This window comes from Cyphomyrmex costatus, unplaced genomic scaffold (genome assembly GCF_001594065.2).
Source record: "Cyphomyrmex costatus isolate MS0001 unplaced genomic scaffold, Ccosl1.0 scaffold354, whole genome shotgun sequence".
Taxonomy (NCBI): domain Eukaryota; kingdom Metazoa; phylum Arthropoda; class Insecta; order Hymenoptera; family Formicidae; genus Cyphomyrmex; species Cyphomyrmex costatus.
Window position 1 is genome coordinate 61,292 of NW_017277709.1, and position 13,235 is coordinate 74,526.

Consider the following 13,235-nt stretch of genomic DNA (forward strand, 5'->3'; position numbering starts at 1 on the left):
TATATATTTATTTATATTATTTATTTATTTCTAACTTTTTAATTTTTTGTATTTTTGGTATTTTGCATTTTGTTAAATCTGTCGCTAAATAGGAAAATGTAATGTTTTTGTTATAGTCAAAGGTATTACACAGTGACTTTTTTAAAAATAAATTTTCGGCTTCAGGATCAATAATATTTATTTTTTTATCCAGTCTCCTATGAAAAGTTATAACAGGATCTGTATAAAGGATCTCTTATGAAGTATATAAAAATTTTGAATAAAAATATCCAAAATAAATACAGTTGGATTCAATACGAGATAAAATTAGTGAATGACAATTGAAAAAGCGATAGCATAACAAATAATTAACGGATATTACATGCCCGTTACAGTACATAAAATATAATACTTTGGTAAATCTTGACAATAACGGAAGCAGCTCCGATGATCTTGACCTTGACATATGTTGTCAAGGTCATAACCCCTCCAACAGGTTTTAACCGTCGCTCATCCTTCGTTAAAAAGTTATTAACTCCCTGAATTCTGACGTTTCATTACTCACCATGTACTTTTATTCTGGCGTAAATGTAGCGTTAGCAAACGTAAATGGAACGTAGATCGAGCATGAATGAAGTTTACCTCGCATTCGGGAATTATTTCCTTATTTTTTTAAACGGTTACCCAACCAATCATGTACTAAATCCACGGTGCAATCGTACGGGAACTGTAATTTCGATGGTCCACGAACATTGAATGTTAGTGGATCCTATGCAGAAACAACTTAAGTAGGATTCCGAATGGTTTTAATTACGCTACTTCTACTTTCCAAAGATTGGCACTTTTTAATCATGATTTACACTTCCCGAACACTTTATGAAAAGTGGATGGAACGTAACATTACGCTTCTTCTATATTCAAAAGATTCACATTTTCACTCTTGGTTTACATTTCTCACACGCTTGGTGAAAAGTGCGTGGAACGGCATAAACTCTATAAGAAATTACAATTTAAATTCTATAAGAAATGCTAGCGATATTTTGTGCATCTTTCACGAAGAATTCGAGAAATGTAAATCAAATGTAGACAATGTCAAGATGGAACGTAATGCTATGTTCCACCCATTTTTCATAAAGTGTTCAGGAAATGTGAATCAAGAGTAGTAACTGTCAATCGTTGGAGCGTAGAAGGAGCATAAACGTAATATTTCGCGCACTTTTCATAAAATATCCGGGAAATGTAAATCAAGAGTAAAAAATGTGAATCTTTTGAATGTAGGTGGAGCGTAATGCAACATTGTAGCCACTTTTCATGAAGTGTTCGGGAAATGTAAGTCAACGTCAAATGTAAGTAAAAAAATGTTAATCGTTACAGCGTAGAGAAGGAGCGTAATGCAACATTCCATACACGTTCAAAGGAGAGTTAATGGCAAGCGTATTCAAACGTTTCAAAAATCGGAGCGTCAGGTAACATTAAGCGAGCGTCACAAACGTTCCACGGAATGTCAACAAAGAGTCATTTATGCTTCTTCAACGTTTCAGGAAGCTTTCTATTTTCGGATATAAAACACAACATTTATTTACTTGCTTCATCAACTCAAACTTATCAATTAATTGTAAATAACGAGAAAGCAGCCTTATCGATCTGAGCTGAATACTAATACTTATATGATATCAGGAGATGCGGTAGTGTCTCCGGCCATGTTTAAAAACTGAAAAACACTACAAATCTCTTATCCCGAACCACGAAAGTCCATTTTTCGGGGATGCATAACTACTAAAATATAAAAAATTTTGAATCGAACGTTATATGTACTGAAAGGCGGCATCGCCACGAGTAATTTGCACTAAAAAAAATTTTAAATCGATCAAGCCGTTCTGGACATACAAGCGGTCGAAAAGTGATGATTTTCAAGATATGTGAAGTAACGTCTTCTCCTCCTCCTCCTCTTCCTCCCCTCCCCCTTCCCTGCTCCCCCTCCTCCTCCTCCTCCTCCTCTGTTACTGTTATATTGGACTTTACTTATTTTTTATTTGACAATAAGATTTATAAACAAAACTTTGACACTTCCATGGGTTCTCCATTGTCACATATCATTGTTGACTTGGTACTGCAAAGGTTGGAGAAGAACGCATTGACATCGTTACATAACAACATCCCATTTTATTTCCGATATGTAGACACGATGTAGACGATGCTGTCTCTTCGTCACAGTCTATGTTCTGTTATAGTGGAAATGGAAGACGAGGATCTACATATATTATTTTGGTGTTCTTTTGGACTTGTTTTTAATTTTCTTCGCGTCTGACCAACATATGAAGTGTCATAATCTTTACATTTAATTTGATATACAACATTTCTTTTTTGAGTATTCATTAAAGGATCTTTATGTCTTGTAATATATTTATTTAATTTGTTTAAGCTAAAGAATGAAACGCTATGTAAATTATTGTTAATAATATTTTTGAAAAATTTTGTAAATAAGAAATTGTGAACAACTTCTTTTTTGTTTTTGGAATGTCATCAAATTTTTCTTTATTCTTTATTGAATTTGTTTTTTTAATTAGAAAGTTTATTCTTTCTATCTTCGTTTTTATTATAAAATCCAAAGGGTAGTCATTATCAATCAAAATTTTAGAAAAAAGGAATAATTTTTGGTTTAGTTGATAGATCGTTTTGGTTTTCACATCCAGAGTTTCACAAAAAAAATTTAAAGTTTATTACCAAAATTTTGATTGATAATGACTATCCTTTGGATTTTATAATAAAAACGATAACAGAAAGAATAAAGTTTCTTATCAAAGAAACAAATTCAATAAAGAATAAAGAAAAACTTGATGACATTCCAAAAACAAAAAGGAAATGGTTCACAATTCCTTATGTAAAAAATTTTTCAGAAAAATTCAAAAATATTATTAACAATAGTTTATATAATGTTATTTACATAATCACGGTCCGTTCCGACCATCGACTCAGGACGAATGCGTAAGCGTCCCTAGGCGTTGTCAAAAGCGATTTAAGGCGTTACAACGCCTCTAAGCGTTATCGCGAATCATATAGTGTCAGAGTAACTGAACATTGAGTGCAAAGTATTTTGATAGTTTGTAAACTGTATTTAATATTACATGTACAGTGTTATACCATTAACCATCGTCGTGTAAATAACTGTAAATAAACGACATAAATATAAAGACAGTGTGGACATTAAGTGTTGTCCAGCTGAAGTCAAGACATTTTGGTGCCTGTGAGGTCTTACGACCTACGGATCTACGTAAAGTCGTGTAAATAACTGTAAATAAACGACATAAATATAAAGACAGTGTGGACATTAACGTTGTCCAGCTGAAGTCAAGACATTTTGGTGCCTGTGAGGTCTTACGACCTACGGATCTACGTACATATCATCAGATTGGGATAGTCACGGACACGTTCCATACAGCCACGAGCGCAGATCTCCAACAGCATCAAGATACGGCACGAGAATCACCAATTCGCAACCGTTTAGTAAGTCATTCGATCTTTGTCGTATCTAAATTACATGAAAATGGCAGATAAAATTAAGTTATTAATACAAAAGCGGACATCGTTGAAGTCACAAATAACGAATTTAAGTAATATCCTCGACAAGGGCAAGTACGATAATACCTCATTAAAACTGAGAATGAATCGCGTAACCGAATTTTACCACTCATTTGAGGATAATAACGATGAGCTCGCGGTGTTAGATCCTATTGAAGGACATCAAAACGAATTCTGTTTTGACAGTGTGGACATTAACGTTGTCCAGCTGAAGTCAAGACACACAACGTTTCATTTTTTAGCTTAAACAAGTTAAATAAATATATTAGAGTACATACTATAAAGATCCATCAACGAATAATAAAAAAAGAAGTGTTGTACATCAAATTAAATGTAAAGATTGTGACGCTTCATATGTTGGTCAGACGGATAGAAAATTAAAAACAAGATTAAAAGAACATCAAAATAATATATGTAGTCCCTCATCTTCCATTTCCACTATAACAGAACATAGAATGCATCACAATCGTGAATTTGATTAGGACAATGTGAATATACTGGATGTGGAAAGCTATTACAACAAACGTTTAGTCTCAGAAATGATTAAACGACATATATTAAACGACAAACCAACGGTCTTAATTTACAAAATGATTGCGATGGTTAGACCAAATTTACACGGACATTATAGTACATTGTGTAACAGTGGGGGATATTTGTTTATAGCGCGGCCGGGCGCGAGCGCACGAGCGAAGCGAGTGCGTACGATCGCCCGTGCCGACCTATAAACAAATATGCTCCCACTCGCTACACATAGAATTTTTCATTACAAGTGCTCGTCATAATGTGCCCTATACAGCAACGTTTTTGCGCAGAACAGTGGGATTAGAGAAATAACTCAACGGCTTGAGGTATTACCGCACGCAAAAGCGTTGCGGTATAGGACACATTACGTGCACGCGTGATGAAAAATAAATTGTAAACGTATGTACCTTATTACTATTGTTTCCTACATGCGTGTCCTTTTCTACTGTAACAGCGTTTATTTATTGTCAATTTGAATGTGATTGAGAGATGACGTTATTTTCTAAGATATATATCTAATGATTATACTATAGTTAATTATACGTTACACCAAATTGCGAAATGATTTTAACATATTTTTGTAATCTCTACAGATTTTGGGTAAGCACAATTTCTTGCTTATTTTTATCTAATGTAATTATTATAACACACATTTAATTTTATACAGAAAAAACAAAATTATATCACTAAGAAGCTTATTAACTTTGAAGGCGAATGATTTTGCTTGCCGTGTGGATTACATAAGTGATGAACAATAACCAACGAAGCTAGGATTTTTTTATATTGTACACTTTTGCTGAGGATGGCCAAAACCAATGGACGAAATGTTCAAATATATTTTTCACACTCTGAGCGCAAAATACTAATTTTGCTCCCTATATTGCGGGAGCAAAATAGCACTTTCTCTCCCTAGGGAGAAAAATAGTACAGAGGGAGCGAAATTGCTATTTTGCTCCCTTGGGAGAGAAAGTGATATTTTGCTCCCGCAATATATGGAGCAAAAATAGTATAATTTTGCGCTCAGAGTGTGAAAAAATAGTATGTGCATCGCGGGAGCACAGGTGTTTACCGACGAGTGCGAATTGCAGCCCTCGCTTCGCTCGGGCGTCAAACGCGCACTCGTCGGAAAACGCCTATTTTGCTCCCTAGTTGCACAATGTACTATTGTAACTTCTAAACTATAGTAAAGTATATATTTTCGAATTTAATTTGTCTTACTGCGCTGACTACTAAACAGCTGCTTAAATTATTATTGTATTGGACAATTAAAATTTGACTAGTACCACAAGCCAAATTTTTCTTGTAGATACCTTAATTTCTTATCGAACCATCTAATTTCACAAAAAAGAGGTACACCGATATCACCAGTAGATAGAGCTATTTTATTATCTAACCATGATTATCATACAAAAAATTTAAAAACAATTATTTATATTTTATTAAAGGATGATTATCCGATGGATTTTATTTTTGACACAATTAACAAAAGAATCAAAGTTTATGTCAAAGAAGTATTTGCCGTTCTCATTTACCATTAATATTGATACTGTCTCACGGTCTTGGTTTGTGATTCCTTATATACCTTCATGTATGGAAAGATTCAATCGATTTAACAACAGTGATTTCAGAGTTGCGTTCCATAATTTAAATAAATTACAAAAATATATCAAGGTTCAAAAAAATCCTCGACCACAATTATCAAAAAATAACGCCGTTTACAAGATCACGTGCAATGCGAAACGACGTACGTTGGACAGACGAGCAGACAATTAAAAACAAGAATTTCAGAACATTGAAATCATACAAAATGGAGTTACTTCTGCTCGTTCTGTAATAACGGACCATAGATTAAAATTCGATCATGATTTTCAATGGGACAACGTAGAAATTTTATATGAAGAACCTTGCTATGGTAAAAGATTAATTTCTGAGATGGTGAATATTAAAAGACAAAATAACAGTCTTAGGGTTGGATTATACTAGCCATAATCTGTTAACTTATGCCGTATCTGTAAAAATTGACCAATTATAATCAATTATTCTCCTCTCATTCGACTGTGATTGGTAAATTTTTACAGATTACGGCATAAGTTAACAGATTACGGCCAATATAAATCAACCCTTAATTTTCAAACAGATACAGAAAGCCTCCACAAAGGATACATACCGATTATAAACAATATATGACACTTTGCAGTACCAAAAACATAAACTTTAGAACATTACGCAGTCGTTGTCGGTTAATCGAATCATGTAGTTCTTAATTTTTGACTCTGTTTAATTCTTATTAATATTTTGACTTCTTAGTGACTAATTCTTTTAATCATCGTCGACGACACGATTGGACTTATATTCAACTCTCGACACAACTAATGACTGATTTATTATATCGCGCATTTTATCATTCCAAAAAATTTTTTATAATATTGTGACAAATCAGAGTTGGGTAAGTTAATATTTTTTTTAACTGAATAAAGAGTTAAAGTTAATGGCTTTACAAAATTAATAAAGTTAAGTTAAAAGTTGAAGGAATAAAAAATTAACTTAACGTAAGTTAAGTTCAATATTGAATTAACTCAAGTTGAAAAAAAAGTTAATTTCGAAAAAGAATATCACAAGTTGGTATGATATGGTTGGTTAGACCAACAGAGGTCTATAGTTACTCATACCATTTCTCGCAAGTGCTGAATTACATGAGTATTTGTTTATATAGAACTTCTTTCTAACATCTTCCCAGGCGTCTAAGGTAGGCTCCCACTACATTACCTTACTAATGAGTCCAGTAGTGGAAGCCGGGACGAAACGCCAACTTGTGATATTCTTCGCAATCTTATTTTTCACAGATTTTAAATTATTACTTTAATATTAAATTTTAATATATGTCTTTCAATATATTATTAAGATCTAATAAGATGCTATAGGCATAAAAAAATTTGTTAGATTGATTCTCAATTTAACTAAAGTGATATTACTGCGGTAGTGAATATGTATGCGTCAATGCTGAAAATCTATCAGCGTCGCGGGGGGGACTACATACGCAGTATATAAATTCACATAATATAATAAACATTAACATCTTGTTTTTAAGACTCGATTAGGCTTCACACTTTCTGTGATTTTTAATTATACATATAATCATTATATTTAAATTCATAACTCATCGTTATATCAAACTAGATTATCAATTCTGCCAACATTCGATTTACCAATCTTTTGTCAGTGAATTTGTTCTTTCGGAGAGTCACTCATTTGACATCGCAACACATGAATAATTTATAATTATACTGTCACTGCGATACAATAATTTTTACATCTGAAGAAGGCTCAATCCAAGAGCCGAAACATGTTATGTATGCATTTTGAATTTGTTTCTTGTAGAAAAGTACTACTGGGCACTAGGAGTATTTTGAGGCACTACTGTACTATAGCACTACTCAGCACTACTGTACTCCTACACCAGTAGTGCTATAGTGTAGTAGTACAGTAGTGCCTCAAAATACTCCTAGTGCTCAGTAGTACTTTTCTACAAGGGGTCTTAATTACATTTCCAATTTTTTATATGTAATAACTTCTTTTTTATATTTATCAATGACTCTCGAATTGCTCTTTACTTTATCCTTTTATTGTTTTGACATCGAGAGCTTTGTTTATTAGTAATATTACTGTATTTACATACATATATACAGTAAACTGTAGTTTATTTTATGCATGCATGCTGAAGTCTGAATTAATTTTTTATTTTGAAACGCAGTCTTAAACTGAAACTGGAACAGTATATATAACATCACAAATTAATAATCTTATTAAGTCCTTATTCCGTAACTCTTAACATAGATATCGTTACAGTCGTTGAGAATTACAGAATATGGGCTTAAATTGGCAAGTAATTTAATAATATTAATGCTAATATGCATCTTATATATCTATAAATAAATTATTGTAAAAAATATAATTTTTATCAGTTTTGCGAATAATATTTAAACTTAAGTTTTAAATAAATGTCTTTGTAAGTATCCCATTTGTAATAAATGAGAGTTGTATATAGTCATTCGAGTAGAGAGAAACACAAAATAAGTAATTATTTATAAAATAAATGTACGATACAAGTCTAAATAAATAAAAAATGCCACGAAATTTATCGGGTCGCTACCGAGACGTAAAATAAATTACACACGAATGCTACAGGTATAATTTCCGCGCATTTGTGCAAAGCTCATCGAGCGTTGGATCTCGCGAAATTCCGAACCGTCATGATTGTCGCTTCGCCATCAGGCATAATCGTTATAATTGCAATAATAATAGTAATTACAATAATGATGGTTTAAGCGAGTGCATTAGCTTTATTACTGTAGCGTAAGAACGCAACCGGCTGTATATTTGTAAATCGACGTCTCATCATGAACTCCTTCACGATCAAAATCGTAGAGAGAACTTTAATATCTAAAGAATATATATATGTATATATTCCAAGACAACTATTAACATAATACAGTATTATATATTAAATAGGGCCGTAAATTAGCAATACTTAAAAATGTTTTCATAAAATTGCTTTTACATCTCAACATGTTTTTAAGAAAAATACTTGTCTTTCTCTATTTTCCGGCATCGCAAATAGAGAGCCTTAAAGTACACTTTACGCATCGTTCAGTTCGGCGCTGCAAATTGTAGCGCGCGCGCGACATAATAAAAGACGACTTAATTCGTCTCAAACGCGAAGGCGACTCGTAAAAGACGCGCAAGAACGACAAAATCCACATAACAGCGTAATAACGCTGCAGTGCACGGGGGAAAAAGGAGCGCGCTTAATTTTTCGTTCCACTTGGCGCGCATCGCGCTCGTAAAGGCGTTGCGCTCGGAAACGCGCTTCAGGACTTGACGGATGGGAAATTCGGATGTCACAGCAGGGTGTAAAGTGTTGCAAGCGTTCATCGACCGTCATCGAGCGAGATGTACCAAGAAACAGGAATTGTTCGGGGTTGTCGATGTTTTCTCACTTTTTCATTCGTTGTTGGTTTCTACCTGACCGTTGCAATATTAATGCTTCCTAGTGTCTATTAATTTTACAAATGTTATTTAAATCTACATTCTCTTAGTTCTATCCTTTAAATTCATAATGTCAAATAATACTTATTTTAAGTTATTTTTAATCATTTATATAGATCGCTTACTTCTACTAAATATGTCGTTAATTTAACTAAAACAATGGAATTAAACAAATTAACTAAAAAATAATTAATTAAATATGACTCAAATTTAGTTTTTATTAAGTTTTAAATGCATACGTTAATATAAACATTTATTTCGAAACTAAGTATAAAAATGGATTGATTTACATTTTGATGGAAGGTAAAAATATCAAAACCTTATTTAACATAAAGAATTGGGTTATTATCGCTTTTTTAGTATCTAGTAGTGTATTTTCTGATGTAGAAAAGTCAAAAAAGCAGGACAAAGAAAAAAAGTTTTTTTTGATTGAAAAGGTAGTCTCAAGAAAATCTAGAATAAGGTGTTAATTAATCTATAAGTAGATATCACAATAGGTAGATATCACAATAGGTAGATATCACAATAGGTAGATACCACAATAGGTAGATACCACAATAAGTAGATATCACAGTAGGTCACAACATGAATTTTTAACTTAAAAATCTTATTTTGAAAAAGAAAAATAAAAAGTTGCTGGGAAGCTTTATATTCATTATTTTTACATCTCTCTGTTTCACGAACATATAAATAATGTAAATGTAGCTCTATGCTATTAAAGAAATATAAAACTAATAAAGAGAAACAGGGCTACGAGCCAATAAATTCGTTAAAATCTTTAATTTATTCTAATATATTGCGAAAAATATCACGTAATTTTGGCGTTTCGTCCCGGCTTCCATTACTAGACTCATCAGTAAGGCATTGTAGTGGAAGCCTATCCTAAAAAAATATAACTATAATAATAACATTTTTTGGAATGTTCTATTTACGAATACTCAATTTACTTATTTAAAAATTAATATTTTTTTATGTGGCTTATAATATAAAATAAAATCAAGACAGCATACAGCCACAGCGCTAGTTATAATGAGCGAATATCCTTTATTCAAAATATACGTTAAAATGTATGCCCTTTGTTTTGATTTTAATTAATATTTTGTGTAGATTATTTTTTTGTAAACTGTAATATAATTATCTAAACCTAAACGTACAGCTTCCTTTACAATTTAAAATCATATATTGCATTTTTTTTTAACTTTATTCGAATATCTGATGGTCCGTGAATCAGTTTCACAGAGGTGCTCCAGACAATCAGTTTACGAGAAGAAAGAAAAATCATCATACAACGCGCAAGTAAAGTTCCGGATTCCAGAAATTCTTAGTTTTTATACCCAAGTCACCTGATGCGTGCAGACCCTCGAAGGACCAATTCTCCCTCAGAATGATTTGCCACGGCAGATAAGAGGGAAAAGCTGGGACGGAAAAAGCGCGGGCCGACTCGCGTCGTCGACTCGAGTACCTCGCGTCGTCGCCTTGGCGTGAATTCCATTGCGGGATTCATCGATTTAACGGTTCGACGGTTGCCGTGCGTGTGGACCGCGCTATAATTTAATGGAGAGGTGTTCAGCGCTCTCGCGCGTCTTCTTTCGCGCGCGTCATCCACGTCCGTCCGATTCATTGACCGTACGTGCGTTTTCGCACTGTCACCGCGTAACCGTTGCCGTAATGCCCAGCACGGCACGACGAAGAAACCAGGAGGGACAATAATACACGGCCGCGTCATTAATTCAAGTTCGCTCGCAGAAATACTTCGTAGCTCCAACGCGGAAGTTGTTTTACGATCGGTCCTTCTCTCATCACTGCTGTCGCTGACATTGCTGCCGTTACTGTTGCCTCGCAGCACCTATTTTCTTCCTGTTGTCTAAACGTGTCGACTCGATTAATTATAAGACCGCCTGTTATCGTCTGATGAAACACGACATTTCAACACGTGCCGGGTGGTCATCACGATCGCATTGTCAAAAGACACGATATATCAATCAAATATTAGCGAAATCGCACATGGAAAAGATGACTTATGTTAGCTAATAAAATATCCAAAATTTTAACCAAATACAGAACTAAAAATAATTTTATTTGGTAAAATAATTATGTAGATTACTCAAACAAATTACTAAATGTCAAATTTTTCTACAACATTGCTTATCATGCTCGAGATTTCTATGACATTATTTTACAATAATAGAGTCCAAACAAAATTATTTTTAAATCTGGATAAATTTTTAGATACTTCAGCAAAATATTTCGGTGTATCGTTTGCATTTTTTCTTAACTATTCTGAAAATTGTCTTTTCTATTTTTATTATGATTAAACAAAAATTATCGGAATGTGTGCGGTACTAACTAAGAAAGATATTTCTAAAATCGTGTCTTCAAGTTGTAACCGATATTATATTAAAAGATTATAATCATCATTAGCTTCATTGCTGGAGAATATTGCAAAATTGTAATTACTACAATTGACTAACTACCATTAATTTATCCTAAAAACTTAATAGCATTAGCATATACAGATTCACACCAAATACGAGGGCAAGTCAATAAGTTTTTAGAAAAACATAGTAAAACATATCTTTTTTGATCGATTCATTTTTATTTCTCAACATAGTCTTTTCTAAGCTCGATATACTTGATCCAACGTTTCTCCAAGTTTTTCAAGCCGTCCGAATAATATGATTTGTCCAATTCTTCAAAATGAGCCGCTGTTTCGGCGATGAGCTGTTCTCTGGTGGTGAATCTCTTTCCTTCGCACCATTTCTTCAGGTTTGGAAACAGGAAATAGTCACAGTGGGCTAAATCTGGAGAATATGCTGAACGGGGAAGCAATTCGTAGGGGAATCAGTTGAATTTGGCCATCGGTGCCGGGCACATGTGAACCCGTGCATTGACTTGATGGAAGAGCACTTTCTCCTTCGCCAAATGCAGATATTTTTTCTTTAAAATGTTGAAACGGTTCAATAAGGCTGCGTAGTAATCGCCATTGATCGTTTGCTTCGACGGAAGATAATTGATATGAATTATATACCGCGTGCATCCCAAAAAATTGTGGCCATCACCTTTCTGGCCGACTTCACTTTGCCTTCTTCGGAGCTGGTTCACCCGATAAAGTCCATTGTTTTGACTGTTCCTTCGTCTCGGGTGTGAAGTAATGAATCCATGTCCATTCGTCCACAGTAATGAATCGACGCAGAAATTCATCTGGATTACGTTGAAACATCTCTAAACATTGTTTTGAAATCGTCACACGGTCGCGCTTATGGTCCACAGTGAGCAAACGCGGTATCCACCTTGTCGATAGCTTTTTCTTATCCAATTGTTTATGCAAAATTGAAATTACTGTGCCATATGATATACCTGTAGCCTCAACAAGTTCGTGCACTTTCACTCGTCGATTAGTCAAAACAATATCATGGACTTTATCGATGTTTTCTGGCGTAGCAGAAATTAAACGTCTCGAACGAGGTACATCACATGTGGATGTGATGTACCACGTTTAAATTCATTCGCAAAGGATGGTGCAGATGTGCTATGAACATTATCCAATTCGGCTTTGATTTCTTTCGGAGTTAAATCTTTCATATGTAGATGTTTGATCACTGCACAAACTCGTTTTTTTTCCATTTTGCAAAAAATGCAAAGGTTCTTTCGCTTTAATCGTCTACAGAAATGAAACCTCTCGATGAATTCCGCTCAAAGTTTGACAGTAATCAGTTGAAAGATGCTACTTGTCAAAAAGTAATGTGACATGACACTGTGAGTGCTCCCTGACAGATTTTCTAAGAACTTGTTGACTTACCTCGTATCAAATCTTTTATACAAATGTTCTAATTTAAACCATGCTGGATTAGACAGATGTCTACTAGGGCGGTATTCATAGTCCATTCTTATTTTAAAACCGTCTTAAATTCTATTAAGCAGAAAATGTTATTATTCAGTTCCACAGTCAATTAAGTAATTGGCGTTGATGAAACTGGCTCAAATGGTTTTTTGACCAGTAGTACATACTCTTAACGCTCTTTTTACCTCTTTTTTTTAAAGTTAAATTTATATACGATTGTAGAATTTAACATGGCACCGACTATTAATATCAAATCTTTTATACA

The 13,235-nt window shown here is 33.7% G+C and overlaps 1 pseudogene; it reads right to left on the minus strand.

Annotated features, from left to right (window-relative positions):
• Positions 1-12,202: 12,202 nt before the first annotated feature.
• Positions 12,203-12,753, minus strand: LOC108776347 (uncharacterized; annotated as a pseudogene).
• Between the last annotated feature and the right edge of the window lie 482 nt (positions 12,754-13,235).